The following is a 25,759-nucleotide window of genomic DNA, read 5'->3' as shown; positions in this document are numbered from 1 at the left end:
TACGTGCCAAGTTACCAGCCCTGATGCACAACCTTCAACGAAGGCACGCCCATTCACGCATGCCTCCACACAGAAGATGCTCTAGCTGAGAATCAAACAGGACAACATGGTATGTTTGAAAAATATCAAGTAAGGTGTTTTGACAACTGAGTGAGGTTAAGACAGCTTTCAAGTCTTTATACCTTAGTTTTGTGAGGGCCTAACCAATCAACATTAATGAGGGGAAATTAGTAGAGCAGTATAGTATACTGAGGGTAAAGCAGAAATGGAGCAAAGCGGGAGAAAAACAAGAACTACATGGCCAGCAGTACACAGACTCCACTAACTGATATTATTGAATGGTTCATTACTGATTTATTACTGCTTAGTATCCGAGTTGTTTGGCTTCTGATACATACTTATTGTACTGCATTTTATGTTTCTGTGTATTTGTTTCATTGAATATTGTGGTCTGTGTGTCTCTGTAGTTATTTGTTTTTCTATTTATTTGTTTCATAGAATACTGTGGTCTCTCTCTGTCTCTGCATGTAGTGGGGGGGGGGGGCTATTGTGTTTCACTTCATTGATTTTCAGTGTTAAACTCTTAGCCTAGAGGATTTCTCTGTATTTATAAGTGTTAGTCACATATTCTTGAATTTATTACTGCTAAATATCGGAGTTGTTTGGCTTCTGCTACATACCTACAATCAACTGCATTACTAGCTGCGCTAAGTATAAACTTGCAGTGTTAAAGAGTGTACTGCACTTTTTTCTGTGTATTTAATTGGTTCATTGAATAATGTGGTCTGTCTCTCTCTGTAGTTATTTATTTTTCTGTTTAATTGTTTCATAGAATACTGTGGTCTCTCTCTGTCTCTGCAGTTCCACCCTCCCTGTTATTGTTCTGGTATTAATCTTGGTGGCTTTGGAATTGGTCACTCCTCCTGTAAATTTGTCTTTGAACACTCCTCCTGGGTCTGTCTCATTTGTTCACTCAACCGAGTACAGTGAGATCATATTTTGACTTCAGACACTCCTACCAGTCCCATCAGTTCAGCTCTATCCCAGCTCTATTCCAGTCTAGTGTCACTAGCGCATTCTACCTAATACAGGGAGAACATATGTGAAGGGCAAGCCACTTAGGTCCTTAAGTTTGAATTATCTTCTGTTTATCCTTTCTCCCTTTCCACTTTTCAAAAAAAAAATTCTAAGCTTGTTTCCTGCCTTTCCTGTAACTAGTCTAGTCCAGATACAGATTTGCTGTAACCAGGACTGTTTGTAAGCTTCTGAGTCCCCAAAGCCTTTCTGTGTTGGGGAGAAGCTTTCTAGCATTGGAGGGAAGCCTTCTAGCGTATCAGTGGGAGTGGTAAGCACTAGGTAGCCTATCTACCACAAGAGTGGTTTCTGGCCCAGAAATTGTAGTTCATTGGCCGTTTGGGCAGTTTTTCCATCTCTTTCAACTGGTTTAAAAGCCTGATTTTGCACTTGTTTCCCACCTTTCCTGTAACTAGTCTAGTCCAGATACAGATTTGCTGTATCCAGGACTATTTGTAAGCTTCAGAGCTCCCCCAAGCCTTTCTGTGTTGGAGAGAAGCCTTCTAGCTTATCAGTGGGAGTGGTAAGCACTAGGTAGCCTGTCTACCACAAGAGTGGTTTCTGGCCCAGAAATTGTAGTTTATTGGCTATTTGGCAGCTTTCCATCCCTTTCAACTTTGTGGTTTAAAAGCCTGTGTTTGCGCTTGTTTCCCACCTTTCCTGTAACTAGTCTAGTCCAGATAAAGATTTGTTGTATCTAGGACTGTTTGTAAGCTTCTGAGCCCCCCAAGCCTTACTGTGTTGGAGGGAAGCATTCTAGTTTATCAGTGGGAGTGGTAACCACTAGTGGTAGCCTATCTACCACAAGATCCAGGTACAGATTCTTAGTTTTAGCACTTGAATTTGCTCATTCATGCTCAGCACTTGTTCAGAACTTGTTGCAAATAATCTACAAATTATTACAGCACTCAACCTTTCTCTTTACCTAGAGGAAAACAGTTTTTGTACTTATTTTCCTCACTTACTTAGAGAAAAACAGCTCTTATACTCACATTCCTCACTTGTCTAGAGGAAAGTAGTTTTTATATTCAGCCCTGTCCAAGGGTCAGCTCCCAGTGTTCTCTCCTGTCTATCTGATGAATCTGGGTAACTTGTGGCAATGTAGCAATTGCCTCATGTACACAGACAACCCTCTCCTCCTACCACCCAACACCACAACCTGTGAGAGATGCACTTATCTAGCCAAACTGGAGGTAAAGCTCTCTCCAACCACAACTGAACTTGACAGTCAAGAGGAGAAGGCGAACACTTGCACCACACCACACTCATCACATAGTCCCACTAAACCTACACCACCAAAATCCACACATAGAAACACAAAAAACATTTGCTCAGGCTCTCAATAATCTGCTCAAGCAAAAGAGACCTCCAAAGCAGAAATGCAAGCACCCTCCACCCCCCAACAGAACCCAAATGATACACAGCCCACAGACTCAGTGTGCTAATAAACCGCAGCCCGTAAGGCAAACCAACGTACCCAACACACTAGTCAAAGGTGACTCTGTAGTCAGGCACACTGATGTCCCACTCACCAGGCTAAACAAGGAGAAGGTTACTGTCAGCTGCCTGTTGGGTGCCAGGATCTGCCACATAACCCACGCATTCAGGAAACTCCTCAACAAGTACAAATATGACTCTGTCATTGTCCATGTTGGTGCGAACAACCTGAGATGTATCTCCCTGGACTAGGTGAAAAGAGACATGGAAGAGCTCTCCGATCTTGTAGCCCAGACAGGTATGAGCCTACCCTGAGTAGCATCCTGCCATTGCTCAGAATGATACTGCAGTACAAGGACAAAATGACTGACTTCAACAATTGGCTAAGCTTCTGGTGTCATTCTAAGGGAATCCAGTATCTGCCTGCCTGGGACGACATGGTCGACAGACCACGATGCTTTGCCAGAGATGGCCTGCACCTGTCACCCCTGGGATTCCCGATACTGGCTAAGGCTCTTGCTGCTCCTATAGTGCCTTTTTTAGGCAAGGTTCAAATGACAAATTCACCACCATAACAGGAACAGAGAAGCAAAAACTGAGGGTAATGCTACTCAGTGCTAGAAGTCTAAATCTCAGAATGCACTCACTTGAGGCACTCCTTAAAATGGACAACATCGATATCTCTGCAGTGACTGAGACCTGGTTCATGGCTCTAGAGAGCACCCCGGCATTACCAGGCTATAACTTATACCACACTTTTCGGCCATCTAACCTGGACCAGAACATCAAAGGCGGAGGTGTGTCCATATTCATTAAGGATATCCAGACCTCCAGGCTAGTTGCGCAGCATAATGCATCCGAGGTTATCCAAGTGCAACTAGCTCTGGGCAAAACTGCAATCCAAATTGTAGCTTGCTACAGATCCCCCACCATGCCCCAGGATTCCCACTCCTCTTTTCTTGATATACTGGAAAAATTAGGGTTCAACCAAACATCCTAATAATGGGTGATTTCAACTACCTCACCATTAACTGGGAAAACTACTCATGTATCAACTCCTTCCCTTAACGCTTTCTGGAATTCATAAATTCCAATGCCCTGGATCAACTTATCCACACCCCCAACAGGGGCAACAATATCCTAGACCTAGTCATTACCAACATGAGTGACCCGTGTTCCACACCTGAAGTCAACTCCTCATTAGTCATATCCGACCATAAGCTAATCACCCTAGATATATGCATCCCGCCCCCATCCACCATTAAGGAAAGACAGAAGTGGCGAACGTCATGACAGCCATGCAGATGGACAATACAGTTACGACTGCTGAATCCTACACAAATGCACTCTATAAGCACTTACACAAGTGCATGGATCGTGCAATCCCAAACAGAACCAAGACGCTATCCTTCAAAAAAAGGAAGCCAATCTGGTGGTCCCCTGCCATAAACAAACTCTACAACAGAAGGAAGAAACTGTTGCAAAAGAGAGTAAAATCCCATGAGTGGAGGAGCTCCCTGGTCAGCCTCAGTAAGAAGCTGAGATCCCTTATAAGATCCTCCAAAGCTAGCTATGAAAACAAAATCGCCACTGATTCTAAGGGCAACCACAAACCATTCTATAGCTATGTCAAGAATCTGAATGGCAACACCCAGATCTGCTCTGAGTTACAGCACAACGGGATGAAAATTACAGACCCAACTGATATTGCCAACATCCTGGCAGATAGGTTCAGTGCTAACTTTACCCCCCCCCCCCTCACCCCCTAAAGGGCCCATATCTATACAGGAAGAATGCAGTGTCCCTGTAATCACATCTATGCAGGTAAAAGCTGCACTCTCTAAAACCAAAAACACAGCACCCATGGGACTGGACAACATCCCAGGCTGCATTTTACATGAACTTCAGAACGAACTGGCTCCCCACCAAAGCACCATGTTCAATCATAGTCTCACGTCAGGCTTTGTGCCCACTGAATGGTGCACAGCAACAGTTATCCCACTCCACAAAGGGGGAGCCACCGCTGATCCTGGGAACTGTTGCCCTATTAGCCTGATGAGCCTGGTCTGCAAGACCATGGAACGTATCATCATGGAACACACAAACAAAGACATTGTTAACCTCCAAACTCTGGACCCCACCCAGTTTGGGTTTGTGAAAGGCAGATCATGCCTTCTGAACCTGATCGACTTCTTTGAGGAAGTCACCAATGCCGTAGATGAGGGTAAGGTGGTTTGCACAGCCTATACTGACCTCGTCAAAGCTTTCGACACCATCCCCCATTCTGGAATTATAGCTAAACTCACTAAACTAGGTATAAATCCCTACGTCACAAGATGGGTTGCCAACTGGCTCACTGACAGAATCCACACTTTAAAAGTTGCAGACGCCAAATCTGACTTCAAACCAGTGACGTGGATTACCACAGAGTTCAGTCCTGGGACCTCTCCTGTTTGTTATCTACTTCTCTGAAGTACAGGCTAACACAGGAGGACTCTGGCTAGTGAAGTTTGCAGATGACTGCAAACTAGGAGCAATAGTCAAGTCCCCAAATGATGTGGACATTCTACAGAAGGGCCTCACTGAGACAGATGCCTGGTGTCAGAGGCATGGCCTCAAGCTCAATGCCAAAAAGTGCATTGTCATCCCCTTTGGTAAAATCTCTGTACCCATGAACTACCACATAAATGGCAGTCTACTTAATGCCGAATGTGTGATGAGAGACCTTGGGACCCAGGTGGACAGTAGTCTCTCTTTTGATAATCACATCACTACAGTAGTCAGGAGATCCTTCTTTGTGGCACACCTCATCACAAAAGGCTTCTCATCCAGGAAAAAAGAGGTAATTGTTCCCCTCTACTTAGCACTCATTAGACCCATTATAGAGTACAGTGCCCCTTTTGGAATGTACCTCACAGAACATCTGCAGCAGCTGGAAAGGCCACAGAAGCACCTCACAAAGAGAATTACTGGCCTCAAACGGATGCCCTACACTGACTGTCTCAGAAAACTCCAACTTTACTCTGTAGCATATCGCCTACTCTGAGGAGATCTCTACCTAACATATAAAGCTATATTAAACCCAGAGCTGCTGGACATGCTACACCAAAAGAAATCCCAATCCCTCCGAGCTACACTCTCTAGGGACCTAACCCTTGTCACCACAATAAACAGGACATGCTGGAGGGATAGATTCCTGTCCCAGTGACTTCCTATACTCTGGAACAAGCTACCCATCTATGTCAAGCAAAGTTTCTCATTAGCACTCTTCAAGAAAAATCTTGATGAGTGGATGGGAAATAGGAAATACATCCTGAGGATCACTTCTGTGGCTCTCCTCGACAGGGGCACAGGAAATTAACTTTCTTGGGTGGCATAAACGGGGGAACCTTGTTGACTAGACTTACTTAGGCCCTTGGACCGACAGTCTAGTACCTACCTATGAATCTAGTATTCAGTAGCCAACAATGTGCCGGAAGGTATGTTCAGAACATCAGTCCAGAGATGCCTTGAATCAGGAAGACTGAGTTTATATGCTTCCAGAAATAAAAGCATTACAACACCACATGAGGGATCAATTATGTTTTTTTTTATTCATATGTAGTGGTGAATCCTGATAAGGAGATAATATTAGAAGCAGTGAAAAAAAGCAATTAAAAAAACAAAGAAGGAAGTACAATAGTGATGATTTAGTGGATAAATAAACATTTTAAACACATTTATTAAAATATCGCTTAAGACATAGGCACACTTATTGAGAAGAAAACAAACCATATTAACATTTTCCATTTACACACATTATACATGTTATCGTTCTTTGTAAAACCTTTCAGTCCAACATTATGTAAATCAGTCAATTCCTGCCTTCTTTTAAAGCTCACTCTTGAACATTATTTTGCATGTATTATTCCCACAAATTCCATTTATTTCTACAGAATGTGCTCCTTCCCTTTTCTAAAGATCCCTTTTCCAGTTCTTTTCTCCCTTTTACTATATTCAGTACTTCAAATGCAGCTGTTTTTTATTTTGATTTCCATTTAATAGTAATTGTTTTTTGGCAGCCAACAGAATTAAACTTAATAAGATCTTGCTATGTCTAGGCAATTCAGATCCTATGTACCAGCTTAAAAGAATAATTTCCTTAGTTACAGCCATTTGCTCCCACAATATTTCTGACCAAGTACTCTGTAATGATTTTTTTTTAAATCTGGCAACTAACTACCTACCCGAAAAACTTGTTACCACACTCGCTTTCTTCCTCATCACAGCTGCAATATTTGCTATCTGCCTGAGGAAACATTCTTTGAAGTCTGCTTGGAGTCTAAAAGTATTTATGCAAACACTTCCAAGCAAACATCCTAAACTTTCTAGACTTTGTTGCATACTTGGGAGCCATACAGATATACTTCTATTGTTCCCTTAGAAATTGCTTTTCCAGTCTCCTTCCCAATCTTTTCTACTGTATTTTTAAACTCCATTTTCATTGTATCCCACTTTCTAGCTTTTCCTTCCAAAGAATTTTCTATCTTCCCTAATAACTGTCAAATAATTTCTACTACCTGTTATTTACATTCCTCTCTTTTTAACACATAGGTGGGAAAGCACAAGTCTCTCATTTTTACTTCATTACCATGCATTTTATCTTAGTTTTTATCAGTGCATGATCAAAGTAGTTACTGGATGTGTGTGTTGAATCTTTCAATTAAATGTACACGGTCCTGAGAAATATAATTTCTATCCAGTCTAGCTAAGCTATTGTACCTTGGGGAATAATACGTAAATTCTCTCTGAGTTGCTACTATTGAATTCATGTCTTCCATACTAAAAATTGTCATCAATTTCTTCAGAAATCCACTCCTTCATACCAAATATTTTCATACATTTCTTCAAAAATCTACTCTCTTTTGTTATATTGTCCCTTCTAGATTCCTCTAAAGTATCCTCACTATTACAAATCAAATTCTCAACCCCACCTATATCTAATACTCCCTGCTGAAAGCAGATTATTTCTACAAAAAATTTCTTAAGCTCCATTAACACCAGGTTTTTGTGGAATACAAATACATGCCAGCATCATCCACCTCCCTTGCCAATAGCCCACCAGTCAGCAAATGATCTCCATCCAGACTGTAGTTCAAATGGCACTCCTTTCTCCCGGCTTTTGCCTTCACAATGTGGGAGATGAAATCAAGCTGCTGACCAATGTGCAGCTATCCTGGAAGTCAGGATGCTAGACCAAAGAATCACCTTGGTAGATAATCAGAGTGTATAGTCTTATGGGAGGTGTGGAAATTGGAAGCCCGTACCCAAGCAACAGTATATATTCCTTGTATGCTCTTGAGGCCAGTTTACGTTTGGTGAATTAGATTTGTGTGCACTCTTGTTTTTAATTTAACTTGTTAGGCACCAGTGGTGTGATGTAAGAGACTGTCCTTCTGGTGGCCAGCAAGCCTATTTAGGGTAGCAGAGTGGAGTGGATCCAATGATCATAGCCCCTATCCCTCACATACCCAGCATCACCTCTGGTTGGCAACTGTGAGATTCTCAGCAATGCCAGTTCATTCACAACATCTATAAAGAAGTTATGTACTTACCATAATGTTCCATCTGTGTTGTCCATTTTCATTCTTCCTCAACTGTTGGGTTCAGATCTGACCCTCAGATCTGACGTGGCTGCTTTTTTACAGCTCATGGAACACTGAAAGCTCTCAAGCTCCTCTCTTACCCATGAGGTACTAGCCCCCTACCATACCTCAGATCTTGTTTACGACTTTAGTATATATGGAAAAGAAAAAGTAACAGTATCCAGGGCTCAAACAAAGGCACATTGGTCACTGTAGCATCTTCTGATCCTTCCAGAAGTGAAACTGGTAGGGGGTTGGAGGGATGGAAGTTGAGGAAGAATGAAAATGGACAACATAGATGGAATGTTATGGTGAGTATATAACTTCTTTATTTGATTTTTTCATTTTCATTTGTTCCTCACCTGTTGGGACAGAGTCCCCAGCTAACTCAATCCCAGGAGGACTCTAAGGACGTATATTCCAGAGCACCGCTGAGCTGAAGGCTGCTCATCCCGTAGAAAACAGATCCAATTTGTAATGAGCAATAAAGGTATAATGGTTAGCCCAAGTTGCAGCTGCACAAATATCATCCAAGGAAGATCTGGATAAAAGAACTGAAGAGGTTGCCATAGACCTGGTAGAATGAGCTTTTAGAAGTTTTGGCAAAGTCAGATGTACTTTTTTTGGTAAACAAATGAAATACAATCAGTTAACCAGTTGGCCAAAGTCACTTTGGTAACTGGTTTACCCAATTTTGAATCCAAAAAGGAAACAAATAATTGAACTGGTTTTCTGAAACTTTTTGTACTGTGTAGGTGAAAATGTAACTGCTGTGAACATTCAGCAAATGTAGCATATATTCTCCTTTGTTTGAAAATTTTGGAAAGAAGACCAGAAGGTTGATAGTTTGATTAATATTGGATTATGACACCACCTTAGGAAGGAAGGAGGGTTTAGTTCATAAGAAAACACTATCCTTATGAAAAATCAAAAAAGGAGGTTTAGAAGATAGGGCTTGAAGTTCTGATACTCTTTTAGCAGATGTAATAGTCACTAAAAAGATAGTCTTCCAAGTTAGAAATTTTAATTTACATTTGACTGATGGTACAAAGGGAGATTGGGTCAAGGATTGCAAAACTAAATTTAAATCCCATGGGTGAGGGGTCTTTAAAAGGGGGTCTAAGAAGAAAGGTTCCCCCTTATAAAGGCCTTGCATAGTTTGGAAGGGGCTAAAGACAAATTGTTTACCCCAGTGTGAGAATTAGAAATGGCAGCTAGTTGTACTTTAACTGTAGAAGAACTAGCACCTTCGTTAAAACCTTAGGTACTAGTGCTGAAAAAGGGTCGATGACATTCTGCTGTGCCCAATGACAAACCTTTTCCATTTACTTCTGTAATTGTTTCTAGTAGAAGCTTTGTGAGAGGATAAAAGAGTTTGTTGAACAGGGGAGGAGAGCCTAGAGTTTCTTCAATGGAAATTGAGAAACCATGTGGTTAATTTCAGGCCTGAGACACCTGAGTGTATCATGTTTGCAGGATGAGACAGTAGGTCTTGGAATTGGATCCAGAAACCATGGGGGATGAAGCAGATAAGGCCAAAGAAAGGGAAACCAAATTTGATAAGGCCAATAAGGGCAATGAGGAATGACTGTACTCTTCAATAGAGATGCTTTCCGAAGGAATTTCATACAGGGGGGAAAAGCACAGAGGGGACCAGGGGGCCAATCATGGAAAAGTGTGTCTCTCAGTGACTCCCCTGGTGGGGGAGTGACCAAGGCAAGATACTTACTGCACTTGTTGAGGGGAGATGCAAAGAGGTTGCAGCAAGGTTGGCGCCATCGACGGAAAACTTTTACACTACTTTCAGGTTTAGTAACAACTTGTGAAGCATTAGAATGGGCCTGCTTAACTTGTCTGATATCATGTTGGATTTCCCTGGAATGTGCATTGCTATTAGAAATTGATTGGTTGTGATCGCCCATTGCCACACACTGAACGTTTCTCAACACAGGGGATAATATTTAGTTCCACCTTGTTTGTTTGTATACCAGACCACTGACATGTTGTCCATCTGAAATGCAGTGGTCCCAGAGGGGAGTGTCTTGAAAGACCTTCAATGCTATGAGGACAGCTGTCATTTCTAGGATATTGATATGCATATTGACCTATTTGGGGGACCATGTGCCTTGGACTGTCTTTCACAAGAAGTACCCCCCACCCGATCTGGGAAGCGTTTATGGTAACTATAGACTTGGGTTAAGGAAAAGTGAAGGGGTGACCTTGCATTATCTGATTGGAGTGAATCCACCAAAGGAGGTAATTTTTGCAAACCTGAGTTATCTTGATTTGGGTGTATAATGGTTGATGTAGACTGGACCACTGAGCAGCTAGGGTCAATTGAAGACTTCTCATGTGGCATCTTGCTAATTGGACCAAAACTATCACAGCAAACATTGACCCCAAAGCTTGAGAAATCAATCAAGCTGAGAGAGAGGAATTTTTAAATGATCTTTCTGACCTAGAATCATATGGTTTGTACCTTTGGTAAGGGAAGCTGTCAAGGATACTATGTCAAACAAAGCACTGATAAACTCTAATATCTGAGTTGGTTCTAGTTCTGATTTATAGGTTCTTAGGTAGGTACTAGACTATCTGCCCGAAGGCATTTATAAGCCTAGCCAAAAGTGTGTTGGCTTTTGCCACCCCCTTAGATTAGTTCCCTGTGCCTCTGTCCAGCAGAACTATTGAAGTGATCCCCGGGGTAAACTTTCTGTTTCCCATCCACTCCTCAAGGTTTCTCTTGAAGAGTGTTAGCAAGGGGCTCTGCGTAATTTAGATTGGAATCTTGTTCCAGAGCATGGGAAGTCTCTGGGTGAGGAATTATCCCTCCAGCACATCCTATTTATTTGTTGTGGTGAGGTTTACATCCCTAGAGCATGTGGCTCAAGGGGATATGGTTTTCTTTAGGTGGAGCATGTCCATCAATTCTGGATTGGACATGGCCTTGTATGTTAGGCAGAGATCACCTCTTGAGTAGGCAGTATGCAACCGAGTACAGCTGGAGTTTCTTCATTCGAGCTGCATAGGGCATCTGGTTGAGGCTGGTGATCCTCTTGGTGAGGTACTTCTGTGGTCTTTCCAGCTGTTGCAGGTGTCTTGTAAGGTACATCCCAAATGGGGAATTGTACTCTATCATGGGTCTGATGAGTCATGCGTAGAGGGGCACAATGACCTCTTTTGATCTGGATGCAAACCCTTTTGTGATTAGGTGGTTCACACAGAAGGATTTTCTAACCACTTTGGCAATCTGATTATCACAGGAGAGATTAATATCTACTTGGGTACCCAGATCCCTTATTACGTCTTCTGTATTTAGGGGGCTACCACCTATGAGGTAGGTTGTGGGTACTTTGTTTTTTCCAAAGGGGATGACTATGCACATTTTGGCATTTAGCTTGAGGCCATAGTTTTGACACCAGGTATCTGTTTCAGTGAGACCCTTTTGGAGGATGTCTGTGTCAGCCGGAGAGTCAATTATAGCCCCTAGTTTGCTGTCGTCTGTGAACTTGGTCAGCCATAGTCCTCCTGTGCTTGCCTGTACCTCTGAGAAGTATATGCCAAACAGGAGGCATCCTAGGACTGAACCCTGGGGAACGCCACTTGTAACTGGTTTAGAGTCAGACCTAGTTCCTGCAACTCTAACCATGTGGGTTCTGTCCGTGAGCCAGTTGGCAACCCATCTCATGACGTAGGGGTTTATGTTTACGCTGGTGAGCTTGTCTATAATACCAGAATTGGGAATGGTGTTGAAGGCCTTTGCGAGGTCTAGGTAGGCTGTGTGGACCACCTTTCCCTTGTCTATAGCCTTGGTAATGGTCTCAAAGAAGTCCACCAGGTTTAGTAGGCATGATCTGCTCTTAACAAAGCTGAACTGGGAAGGGTCCAGTGTTTGGAGTTTCCCAATGTCTCTGTTAATGAAATCCATGATGCGCTCCATAGCCTTGCAGACCAAGCTAATCAGGCTTACAGGGCGTTCGTTCCTGGGGTCTGTTGTGGATCCACCTTTGTGGAGCGGAATAACCGTTGCTGTGCACCACTCTAAGGGCATGTAGCCTGTGGAGAGGCTGAGTTTGAACAGTGTGTTTAGGTGAGGGGTTAGTTCATCTTTGAGCTCATGTAGGATTTAGCCTGGGACACCGTCCGGTCCCACTGATGCTGTGTTTTTGGCTTTGGAGTGGGCTGTTTTAACCTGAGTGTCTGTGATTTCAGGGCCACTATATTCTTCTGGTATGGTTATGGGCCCTTTAAGGGGTGAGAGGGGGGTGAAGTTTGCAATGAACCTGTCTGCCAGGATGTTGGCGATATTGGTCTGTTCAGTGTATTTTGTGCCATTCTGCACTAACTCTGAGTAGGTCTGAGAACTGCCACTTAGATTCTTGACACAGCTAAAGAATGCCTTGTGGTTACCTTTAGAGTCTTTGGCAATTTTTCTTTTGAAGCTAGCCTTGGATGATTTTATGCAGGATCGTAGTTTCTTACTGATACTGATCAGGGATGTCTTCCCTTCTTGGGGTTTTACTTTTTTCTGTACTAGTTTCCTCCTTCTATTGTATAGCTTGTTTATGGCAAGGGTCCACCAGACTGGTTTCCTTTTCTTGGAGGAGGGAGTCTTGGTTTTGTTTGGGATAGCACAATCTGTGCATTCTTGTAGGTGCCATAGAGTGCATTAGTAAAGGATTTTGCAGCTTGGGCAGCATTATCCTTTAGCATGGGGACTTTGAAACTTTCCATCTTGGTCTTAATAACGTGAAGTTTGCTTTTGAAAAGTTTTTCATGGTGGTTTCTTTGACTGGGGGTGGGAGTGGATATCCAGAGTGATTAGTTTATGGTCAGATCTAACCAGCGAGGGGTTTACCTCTCGTGTGGAACACCGGTCGCCCATGTTGGTGATGGCCAGGTCCAATATGTCGTCACCTCTGGAGGGGGTGTTGACCAGTTGATCCAAGGCATTTGAATTTATAAATTCTAGGAAATGTTGAGCAAGGGAGTTAGTACTTGAGTAGTTCTCCCAGTTAATGTTTGGGTAATTGAAATCACTCAATATCAGGGTGTTTGGTAGGACCTTTATGTTTCCAGAAATGCAGAATGGGGGTCCTGGGACATGGTGGGTGATCTGTAGCAAGCTACAATTTGAATTACAGTATTGCCCATTGTTAGTTGCACGTGGATGATCTCTGAAGCATTGTGCTGTGTCACTGACCTGGAGGTGTGGGTATCCTTGATGAATATGGATACGCCCCCACCTTTTGTATTTCGGTCCGGGTTTTGTGGCTGAAATGTATGGTATGAGTTGTAGCTTGGTTGTGCTGGGGATGCTCTCTGGAGCCTTAAACCAGGTTTCTGTTACTGCACATATATTGATTTTCTCCATACTGAGGAGTGCCTCGAGTGCATGCATTTTGAGGTTTAGACTACTGGCACTGAGTAGCATTATCCTCAGTTTTTTGTTACTTGTGCTATTTTTGGTGGTGGGTTTGTCTTTTGAGCCTTGCCTAAAAAAGGCACTATGGGGGTGGCAAAAGCCTTGGCCAGTATTCAAAAGCCTAAGGGTGACAGGTGCAAGCCATCTCTAGCAAAGCAGCATGGCTTGTCAAGCATGTCATCCCAGGCTGACAGACACTGGATCCCCTTTGAATGACAACAGAAGCTTAGCCAATTGTTGAAATTGATAATTTTGTTCCTTATACCGTGGTATCATTCTTGGTGAGGGCAGGATGCTACTCAGGGTCAGGGTCAAAACAGCCTAGGCTATGTGATCAGGGAACTCTTCCATGTCTCTTTTCATGTAGTCCAGGGAGGTACAGCTCAGGTCATTCACACCAACATGGACAATGACAGAGTCGTATTTGTACTTGTTCTGGAGTAACCTGAGTGCTTGTGTTATGTGGCGGATCCTGGCACCCGACAGGCAGCTAACAGTAACCTTCTCCTTGTTCAGCCTAGTGAGTGGGACATCAGTGTGCCTGACTATAGAGTCACCTATTACTAGTGTGTTGGGTATGTTATTTTGTCTTAAGGGCTGTGATTGCATGGCACAATGGTTTTGTGAAGTATGTGTTCCATGGTTTGTGTTGGGGGGGTGGATATTGCTTGGGTGTCTGCTTTGGGGGTCTCTGTTGCTTCTGCAGATTTTTATTTGGAGCCTCCGAGTATGTTTTTGTGTATTTATTTGTGTTTTTTGCTAGCGCTAATTTCATAGGTCTATGTGAGACTGGTGGTGTGATGCAAGTAATTCCCTTCTCCTCTTGATTGCCTGGTTCAGTCTTGGGTTGAGAGAGCTTAGCCTCCAGTTTGGCTGTATAATTGCATCTCTCGCATGTATTAGTGTTTGGTGGTAGGAGGAGAGGGTTGTCTGTGTACATGAGGCAGTTGTAACATTAGCTCAAAATGCCCAGATTCACCAGTTGGACTGGAGAGTACACCTGAAACTGCCCTTTGGACATGCCTGGGATAGGTACAGTGAACTGTTTTACTGATTGGCTGGTAAGGTTGAATAGAGAGCCTTGTCCTTCTCTACTAAGGTTTATTAGTTCTTACTATGAGTTTTGAGCAAGTGCCAGGCTGAGAAGTGAATGGTTTGAGTGCTTAAGTTGAAAGTTTGTCTAATTCCAAGGGAAAAATTGAAGAATAGACTTTGTGGAGCCGGGAATAGTTATACCCTAGCTAACCGGCGCTGCCCAGAGCACAAAACCATGCAAATGCGGGTTTTATAGCAGGGAAATGAAAGAGATAGAAATTAGCCCAAAATGGCCAATAAATTACTAATTTCTGGGCTGAAACCACTCCTCCAGGTACAGATAGGTTGCTCAAAGCTCCCCTCTCTCACAGGTGAACAGAGAAACTTCCTTCTATCCAAGTAAGGTATGGGCAAACACAGAAACTTGTAACACAGCCCTGAATTCAGCACTAACCTAAAAACTGGACTACACTAGCTTAGAAAGGCAGGAAAACAAGTGTATTTTTTTTTTTCCAGAAAATAAAGAAATGGCTCTCACACTTGAGTGTGTAGCCTACAACAGTTAAACAGGTAATTTAAACACAAAAATGACTTTGTTAAAGTGCAGGCAGTAAAATAACTATTTTGTGATTTGTGATTGATAGTAGTTTCCAGGTAGGAGCATACTGGAGCACATTATCTCGTGCTTTGGTTAGGTGATGCCTGGTGAGAGTGGTTATGAGCCAGTCATCCAAATAAGGAAACATTCGGAATTCTTGTAGTCTCAACTGAGCTGCTACTACTGCCATGCACTTGGTGAACACCCTGGGGGCTATGGTGAAACCAAAGGGCAGTGCTCTAAATTGTTAATGACTGGCTCCCAGCTGGAAGTGTAGGTGCCTTCTGGATCATCAGATTATTTTTATATGATAGTATGCATCCTGAAAATTTACTGAGCACATCCAGTCATCCTTGTGCAGGAAAGGCAGAATGGACTGAACTGTGACCATCCGGAACTTTGTGTACTGAACTGATTTGTTCAGATTGGTGAGATCCAAAATTGGTCTCCAGTCCCCTGTTTTCTTTGGCACTAAAAATAATCTTGTGCAAGTTCCAGCCTTCTTCTGGTTTGGTGGGACCTCTTGGATGATCTTTTTTTCCAGCAACTTTTTTATTTCTACAGCTGCTGCTTTCCTCTAACTGGGTGGAACATTGGGAATTTTGTTCACTGTTAAGGGGGGTTAAAGGGAAAAGGATATTACAGAACTTCTACAAATAGTCCTCTGCTGCACCCATGGATCTTTTGTAATCTGTAGCTAGGCTTTTTGGGGCAGGGATAAATGATCCCCTGGCTGCCTCCAGAGGTAGACAATTAGGCCTTCTTTCAGGAGTGCTGGTAGTATCTGTCAGAGAAAGTATCCCTGGATCTGCGGGCCTTCTCTGCCACACAGGTGCATCTTCTGTTAGAGTTCCCCCTCTCTGCCCCTGCACCTTCTGTTAGAGTTCCCCCTCTCTGCCCCTGGGAGAACTATCTCCACATGGATAATGGAAAGGACCATTGGACTTTCTGAAATATATTTTTCAACCACCTCATTGATTGCTAGAAAAAGTTCTTTGAGGAATCAAAAAATGTACACCCACTGTAGACAGGGTCTTACCATCCTGCTCACACCTGTATATTGTGCCTTTAACCTTGGGGCCAAATAAAAGACTTCCTCCAAAGGGAGCATTGATGAAGGAAGACTTGAAGCGCTCCAAAAAAATCACACAGGTGCATTCAGGCATGCCTCCAAATAGAAATACCTGAACCCACTTCCCTTGAGGTACCTTCAACTTCATGTGAAATGAGTCTCATGGACAAATTTGAAATGGACTGTAGGGTAGCCAACTGTGAGGCAATAGAGGGTTTGGTGATTTTTTTAATCAAATCCCTCTGAAGTCTGGTGAAGTGTGCCAAATAGTTCAGCAACCAAAGTGCAAAGGTCACTGAAGCATATATACACTTCCTGAATCTGTCCAGCACCCTAGACTCCCTGTTAGGGGGATGAACATAGGAACTTTGTTCTGCAAGTTACTTTTTTTGTGGCCACTGCTATGACCATGGCATCAACCAGAACTCCTTTGCTCCAAAAATCCCTGTCTTTGGGTGGTGCCAGAATCCTGTCCTGTCTCTTGGGGATCGGCTCAACAGAGTCAGGTTCCTTCCATGCGCAATGAGAGATTAAATCAATGAGCTCTAAAGTGGGCAGAGTCACCCAGAAAGTAGATGGACCAGCTCCAAAGGCTTCCAGGAATACTGATTCCTCTTGGGAAGGGTTATCGGCTGACCAACCATGCCTTTGCTTGAAGATCTCTAATATGTCTCCAAATAAGATGTCATTAGGTGGTGATCTTGGAGACCATCAAAATCAGTATATTTTGTGACAGACTGTTGAGGAGAGTCTAAGTGCCTACTTTTGCATTTTCTCTTGCTAGGGATTTCTTTGGTGGCGTGTTTTGGAGAATTATCAGAAGAAATCAATATACCTTGAGGGGTATCCTGACGATTTTGATCTGGCTGTCCTCATAGAGTAGGAAGTTGAGGTTCTTGATGCAAAGACAACTGGGAATGGGAAGTGGGAGCCAAGGAAGGTGGATGCATTGTTTCTCTTGGAGCAGAGATAACTCTCTCTCCACTACCTCAAAAGCAGAATGCCTTGGGGAGAAAAAACTGAAGGCTCAAGAAGATGTGCTTCTGAATCATTGACTCCTTCTGACCCAAAGGCAAACCACTAGAAGCAGAGGTTTGAACCGAGCTGTCAAAGGTCAAAGCTCTGAGGGGTAGAGATGGCTCCAATAATCTAGGAGTCAATTCCAATACTCCAGATCTGGCGCTGATGCTATGGCTTCGAGAGTCATCCAGCTCTGACATGCTCAGAGCCAGTCCACTCAGTGACAGTACCACAGTAGAAGACACAGTGAAGTTCGGATATGATATGGGGGAATCTGGGGTTCTCAGTTCCAGCTTCTCCAAAACCAAAGATTGGATCATAGAAGGAGACAAAATAGGTGGGGTAGTACTTATGAAGGTCTCCAGATGCAGTGGGGTAGGAGCCAGGAGAACCTCCATTTGAATTTGTGTTGAGAGAAATTTCCTAATCATCCTATCCACATCTGCTTCATTCAAACTTCTGGAGGATTGAGAAGCAGTGGATGAGGCCCTGGAGTGGTGACATCTCTCCAGGAAAGGCAATACAAGATGGGAAGTTATTGGATCCAGAGTGTGAGGAGACTGAATCCAAGGATAGCCATCTCTATGCTTCTTTGCATCTGATGAAATCGTTTTCAACATCTTGGATTTAGGATCCCAAGAAATCGGTTCAGAAGTTTTGGTGTTCGGATCTGATGCTTTATTTATTTTAGAAGGCAACTGCGAGCTCAGAGCAATCTATCTAAAATAGACCTGGTCTAAGCAATAAACATACAACTTATGTCCATTTGACAAAGGGATCTTATGGACACAGGCCTTACATTTTTTAAATTTCAGACACTATGCTATGTGAACAGCCCAGGAAAAGGAGAAATGAGAAAAAGGAAAGAGAAGTTTTTTTAACTTTAAATAATCTATGAAGGAATACCAACAATGGTAATTAAGGAAAAATACAATAAAATGTGTAACAAGGACAAGAGCCAGATAAGTCAAAGTCAAAGTAAACTTTATTGTCATTCAGAAATCACACAAGTGAAAAAACTGAATGAAATTCTGTCTCTCCAGACTCAATGTGCAAAAAACATAGAGACTATTTTCACAGACATTTACACATATAACACCTAGTTATTACATCACAGACATGCAGGTAGAAAGACTAATGTTGCACATAATTAGAAACACATTTTAACACTTTTCGAAGTGAATACTTACTTGCATAAGACTTTAGTATTCCACAGGTACTTGGTTAAGATATTGCATTGATCCTTGCACAGAAAGAGACGTTTGAGTATTGCATTATGGTTAATTTATGAATTCACAACATGTATTGCACTGAAAGAAGAGATATTTTACTACATTGCTACTGCCCTAGATGGCCTATAAGTTACAGCCATGGTGAATATTGCACTAAGTATTAGAAAAGACTGGTAACCAGGTTAATGCACAATTTGAAACAGTTTCTACTGACCCAGGTGGACATCATGGAGTGTAGTGGTTACTAGAGTTCAGCAGCCTGATGACGTTAGAGAAGAAGCTGTTCCTGAATCTTATAGTACTGCAACATATGCTTCAGAAGCACTTTCCAGATGATAGATGCAGGAACAGTCTGTAAGCAGGCTGAGTGCAGTCTTTAATTATTCCTCTGGCCTTGCTGAGACAGCTGGATAAGTCCAAGTCGTGGATAGGTGGTAAGGTGGTCTTAATGATCCTCTTGGCTGTCTTCAGCACACTCTGGAGGGATTTGCTCTCAGAGGTAGAGCAGCTTCCATACTATACTAAGAGGTTGTTCGTCAGGATGCTTTCTATAGTACAGAGGTAGAAGGTAGTGAGAACTGTCGATGAAAGATTCGCTTTCCTCAGCCTTCTTAAAAAGTGCAGTCTTTGGAGTGCTTTCTTGAGAATGGAATTTGTATTTGTGTTCCAAGACAAGTCCTCATCGATGAGAACTCCCAGAAGATGTGTGCTTCTCACTCTTTCCACTGTTTCCCCATTGATGGTGAGGGAGAATGTTCCTAGTGATTTTTCCTGCAGTCCACAATTATCTCTTTTGTTTTGTTCATATTTAGTGCTAAGTTATTTCCACACCATGTTCTACCTCATCTCTATACTCTGTTTCATCATCATTACTGATGAGGCCCATCACAGTTGTGTCATCAGCAAACTTGATGATGTGATTTGTATTGCACCTGGCTATACAATCATGTGTTGACAGGGTGAACAGCAAGGGACTTAGTACACATTCTTGTGGAACTCTAATGTTAAGAGTGATACTATCTGAGGAGCACAATTTCTGAGGTCTGTCTGTGAGAAAGTCAAGAATCCAGTTACAAAGTGGAGTGTGGCTTCCTTTTTGGAGTAGCTTCATTACCAGATGAAGAGGGATGACCATGTTAAAAGCAGAGCTGAAGTCAATGTATAGTACCCAAACGTAGGTGTTTTTATTCTAAAGGTGTTCCAGCGATAGATGGAGTGCTAGAGAGATGGCATCTGGCATAGAACAGTTTGGTCGGTAAGCAAACTGTAGAGGATCAAAATCAGCAGGCAGCCCAGATGTTATGGCGTCCTTGACCGGCCTTTCAAAACACTTCATCACCATGGAGGTGAGGGCTACAGGGCAGCAGTCATTTAGGAAGATGGTGAAGACTTCTTTGGTAATGGAATGATTGTTGCATCCTTGAAACATTTTGAAACTATTTGCTGACTCAGAGAGTTATTGAAGATATCCGTGAGGACATTTGTTAGTTGCACTGCACAGTCCCTGATCACACACCCTAGAATATTGTTGATAAAGGGATAAGAAAGTGCTAACGGGTAAAAATACAAATATAGGAAGTAATAAAAGATAAATCTTTGAATTACTCAAGAAACAGTAGCTAAACTCGAGACCTAACAATGACCAACGTCCAAATGCAAAAGTGGCAAACGAGATCTGAGGTATGGTAGGGGATTAGTGTATCATGGTAAGATAGGAGCTCAGGAGGTTTCACTGTTCCACAACCTGTAAAAAAAGTGTCTGAGTCAGATCCAAACCAAACAGTTGAGGAATGAATGAAAATGACAGCATCAAATATATTTATCCTTGCCTAGGTTATGGTCAGAAGATTAATTAAAACTAGTTCACCCATCCTACATGAGAGTTTCTTCCTGGAATATCTAAATAAGTGGTCTTATCTGGTGTTGCTCTTCAGTAGTCCCAATTAATCACAGGACTGGTGTTTCAATGTAAGATACTATGTTTCTCAAATGAGGTGGCTGATAATGTTAGGAAGGAAGAAAAGTGGATTAATGTGAGATATGGAAATGCAAATAGAAAAAAGGGAATAATGGCAGCAGAAAGCAACAAAGAAAGCAAAAATGCTGAGGACAGCATACCAAGGACATGTAAGAATGTCAAAGACATTCTATAAGTATATGTATGAGTCATTGAACAGAGGAAGGGGGATGACAGAAATGTTGAAAATACAGATGGATATGGTAGTGGGATTAAATGGTATTCAGACCAGAGTTCTAAAGAAACAAAGGATGGAAAATACATTTGTGCAAGTAACTTACTATAACAATAGGTGTTCAACTAGATCACAACTGTAGAAACATTTTTAACATCTTTATTAAATTTTCACTTAAGACACATGCAAACATACATTAACAGAAAAGAAAAGAAAACAATCCATTTTAACATTTTTTTCCATTTAAATGTAACATACATCACATATATTTTCTTTGCTAGTATCATCAGTCCAACATTACAAAAACTTTCCTGCCATCACTTAAACCTCACTCCCCCCATGAACATTACTGTGCATGTATCATTCCCACAATTTCCATTTACTTTTATGCAATTTGCTCCTACTCTTTCTAAAGATCCTTCTTCCAGTTAATTTATCTCTTTTATAATATTCAACATGTCTAATACAGTTGGTGTAGACTGATTTTCATTTTCAAGTAATTGCTTTTTTGGCAGCAATCAGAATTAAACTTAATAAGGCCTTACTATATCTAGGCAATGCAAATCCTATATCCTAGGTCAAAAGAATCATTTCCCTACTTAAATCCATTTGCTCTCCCAATATTTCTGATAGAGTACTATGCAGGGAATTTGTAATCTGCCAACTCATTACATTCTCAAAACATATGTTCCAAGTTATGTATCTCTTTGCTTCTCTATTACATCTCCAACATTTGCTATCTACCTAAGGAAAACTTCTTTGAAGTCTGTTTGGGGTATAAGAATGCCTATGCAAACACTTCCAACAAAGATCCTAATCATTCTGGACTTGGTTGCGTATTTGGGAGCCATACATATGTCTTCCCATTGTTTTCTTGTAAACTGCTTTTCCAGTCTCTCTTTCTAAGCTTTTCTAACCTGCTGTGATTGATTCTTAGTTATCATGCAATATTTTATATGCCCTACTAATTATCCTCTTTTTTAAGAGCTGCTTCTGTTCCAGATTCAACAAAAGCTCTACAAGAGCAGGTCTTTCACTTAAAATTCACCTATCACTTTTTTTTGCCTGTACTTTTACATCAAGCCCTGATAGGGAGGGTAGTCTTTGGCCAGCAATCAAACTGTCTTCTAGGCCTCATCCCATTTTGTTACCTTTCCTACTTCAGTTATTTGCTCCCAATATCTTGGTTCCTTTGCCAGGTTTCTCCAGTAAATTACAGCTCTCTCTTGCCTATTTTCTGTACCCCTACTTGCAGTCTATTTTGGTAAAATCTCCTTTCAGCATTCTCACCTTAGCTTAGTTCTTAGAATACTTTCTACTACTTGATGGATATAATATTCTGTATAGTTATTATTCTCCTTAAGGATCAGCTTCCAAAATGTCACTCTCTCTCTCTATTTATTTAACTTCCCGTTGCTCCATCATCATTCCTTTCCACTTTGAATCATAACCTTCTGCTTGCGTTTATATATATATATATATATATATCAGTTTTAACTTTGTAGCTCTAAAATATCCCTTCAAATCAGGTAAACCACCTTGGTCTACTGGAATGATCAACTTATCCCATTTAACTCTTGCCTTCTTTTCCTCCCAGATAAATCCCTACAATTCTTTAGTAATTATTGACCACAACTTTTCATGTTGATAAAAGTATGCCTGACCAATACACAAGACTAAATGGACTAAAGACATTTTCAGTGCTTGTACCTTACTATCCATATCCATAAATACGAGATTCCGATTTCTCAATTGTAATATTATCCTTTGTTTAGCCTCTTCCCTCATATCCTTAGCTGTCATAACAGAAGTTATTTTAATCCATACTCCTATATACTTCATTTTATCATGTCCCCATAAATATGGATATTGCTAAACCAATTTGTGTGTGGGTACATTATTTACCGCTTTTGCTATTGTTTTAGCTTCATTCATTTTGTATCCCGAAAAGATCTGAAACTGTCTCAAAATGTTCCACAACACTGGTCCCTTTCTGGTTTTGTCAAGTATAAAATAATATCATCTGCAAATAGAGCCAAGATAAAGATGGGGTAATTTTGAGAACAAATCCTACCTTCTTTTATGCCTAAGGCAAGCTACTCATCTCTCTCTTTTCTTTCCAGAGCCAAAATATCAATGATAGAGAATTCTACACATTCTGGATGTACACAAGCAACTTGGATACTGTATTGACAGAACAAAGACCATCAGGAATTCTGATCAACTTTTTGCTTTCTATGCATGTAAGGAAAATGGACAATCTGTGCCTAAACAGAATATTTCTAAATGGTTGTCCCATGCTATTTCTTTTTGTTACTCTCACCATACAAGATACTTCAGACAAAGTCAGGGCCCTCTCTACCAGGGGCCTGGATACTTCTGTGTCTTTATGAAAAAGGGTCAACTTTAGAAATATACTAGAGACATCAACTTGGTCATCTGTACACGCCATTTTTCGAGATATTTGAACCTGAGAAGGGAGAATGGAATTTGAATTAAGCACACTGTAACTTCTGAATACAATGCAGGTTGCAAATGTTTGGTTTTTTTTACTCCATAGAAATTGCAAGACATTCTCTTTTATCTCAGTAATGTGCATATTTTTATGAATTACTTTAATAAGATACAGGATTTTTAAATATTTTGACATTTGTCATATTAAGCATGCTATAAAATTTTAGATATAAACACCTATAATGTTAAAATTAATTCAGAGGTTGCATTGGATCTGTAAAATATGTATATATATTTTAGTATGATATATATATATATATATATATATATATATATATGTATTTTTTTTCTTTTGTATAATAGTTTAACATGATGAGATACCTGTCATCTATAAATTTACAGATGTCTTTATCTCTTCAGGTCCTACTCTGTTCTACTTATTTATTTAGAGATTTAGTTATAATAATGTTGAATGAGCAAATAATTTAGGAATATTTAATGGATAATATGACACCTTTTCACTGTCCCAGTAATCAAGGAGCCTCAATCCTCACCACTGGCAACAGCTAGGGGGCATACACACTGGGAAGATGACAAGCACACACACAAACGCAGTTAAGTGCAATTTCCCTTAAGAGCACACAGAGACCACAATCAGTCTGGGACTGGTTTATCCCTATTTCTCCAGATCCCCAGTAAGACTCCCCACTGGCACAGCTATAGGTTTGAGATCTCAGCTGAGTGGTCAAGCCAAAACCTCCAGCATTCTCTCTGTCCAACCAGGGCTTTGTGTCCCTGCCCAAGTAGCTGAGACACACACACACCTGGGAAAGGCTGGCACAGGTTTACTAGCTATGCCCCCTTTTGCCCAGACTATAAGGTAGTTATCACTGCCACCAACCACTCTTATCAGCTACTATAGGCCCTTAACAAAGGTTATCCAATCCTACTGTGTAATGTTACTATTAATCCAAATGGTAATTTTGACCAAACGCTATGCTATTAGAAGTGGCCTGTACAGTGTCACCAAATACATATGCAAGTACTCTAAGAGCTTAAATATGTCTCCAAATATCAGCCACAAAGATAGGTTTAAATATACTTAATAATAAATAATAAAAGAACAAAACAATACTCAGAAAACAAACATAGTTACTTCAGAGTTCAAAATTACAGGAATATTTTAAAACAACATTACAGGACAGTCTCAAATAAATACAGAAAACATCTAAAATAATCTTTACTATATTCCTAACTATATCTAAAAGAAATTACCCTAGTTACTTACTATTAGCAAGGCAAGTGCAGATGGTGATGTTGAGTGGATGTTCTTGCTAGGTCCAAGACAAAATACAAAATGCACAGTCTCCCTCAGAGAGTTCTTAAATTAATATCAAACATTACTACTGGGTTAGCTTGGATGACATCACTTAAGTTCCCAAGCTAAACCAGAAACTAACAAAATTTCACATCTCTGTGTTAAAAATACATATCTCTCAGATGTTTGCTCAGAAATGAAAGTCATAAAACAATAAAATACTTTCAAAACAATGCAGAAGGCACCCTAGTTCTAGACATCCTGTCTCCTTGCTGCGTTTGGAACTAACTTTTATAGCACAATTGTAAAGCAGTCTAATTTCAACTTATTTTCTTGAAGTTTTGGAAGTTAACTCTGTATGTTCCAATTTCTACTATTAAAACATACATTTGCACAGGTATATGGTTTATATACATTTCTGTTATTTTCCAACAGTGTATACTGTGGACACATCTTTGAAGCTCAGTACTGTAGAAACCCTGTTCAACACACACTTCTGTACCAGTAGTTTAATATACACATAACATATAGTTCTGTATAAATCATATCAATATTCACAAATGACAAAGAATTATTTACAAAATTCCAGATAGCTGGGCTGGCAGCGTGACAGATAATTTATATTACTATTACATAAATTGGTATATAGTACACTATTTGTTGAATTATTTAAAATGTGCGATTAATACATGATTATTAAACTTTTTAGTAGTAATGGGGGAATAGTTTTAAATGGCAAAATATATAAGTAAATTAATAGTCTTTTTATTATTTTTAACTTTATATTATATTAATTATTTGCTAGTCATGGTAGCTTTTGACTAGTTTGTTGATGGATTTTTAGGTATTGGTAGGTAGAGAGATAGTATAGTAGTTTGTCAATTCAATACACAAACTAGAAACATTGGTATCCATGGTAGGTTGTGTTTTATTAGTAATATATACAGTTACAAATGTAGACTTGTTTCTCTTTTTGTTATTTATGAGTTTTATCAGTTTAATTTGTACAAAGGAAGAATTCAAAAATGTGGAATGTTAAGACAGTGTTGGAGGAATGCATTAGAGTCTTATATACAATTAAATTAATATGGTGGATAAATGTGTCATATTATCTTTTAAAATCTTTTTAAATACACAACATGGACAGTTTTAATCTATTATCTATGAATGTAAATTGATGAAATAATGGCAACAAAAGGAAATTATGAATGAGATATCTTTAATTAAATAGAGGAGACATTATATTCTTGCAAGAGACTCACTTGATGGATAAAGCTATAC

Source organism: Protopterus annectens, chromosome 12.part0, assembly GCF_019279795.1.
Source record: "Protopterus annectens isolate FY-2018-M chromosome 12.part0, PAN1.0, whole genome shotgun sequence".
Classification (NCBI taxonomy): Eukaryota; Metazoa; Chordata; order Ceratodontiformes; family Protopteridae; genus Protopterus; species Protopterus annectens.
Note: the sequence above shows the minus strand (reverse complement) of the source record.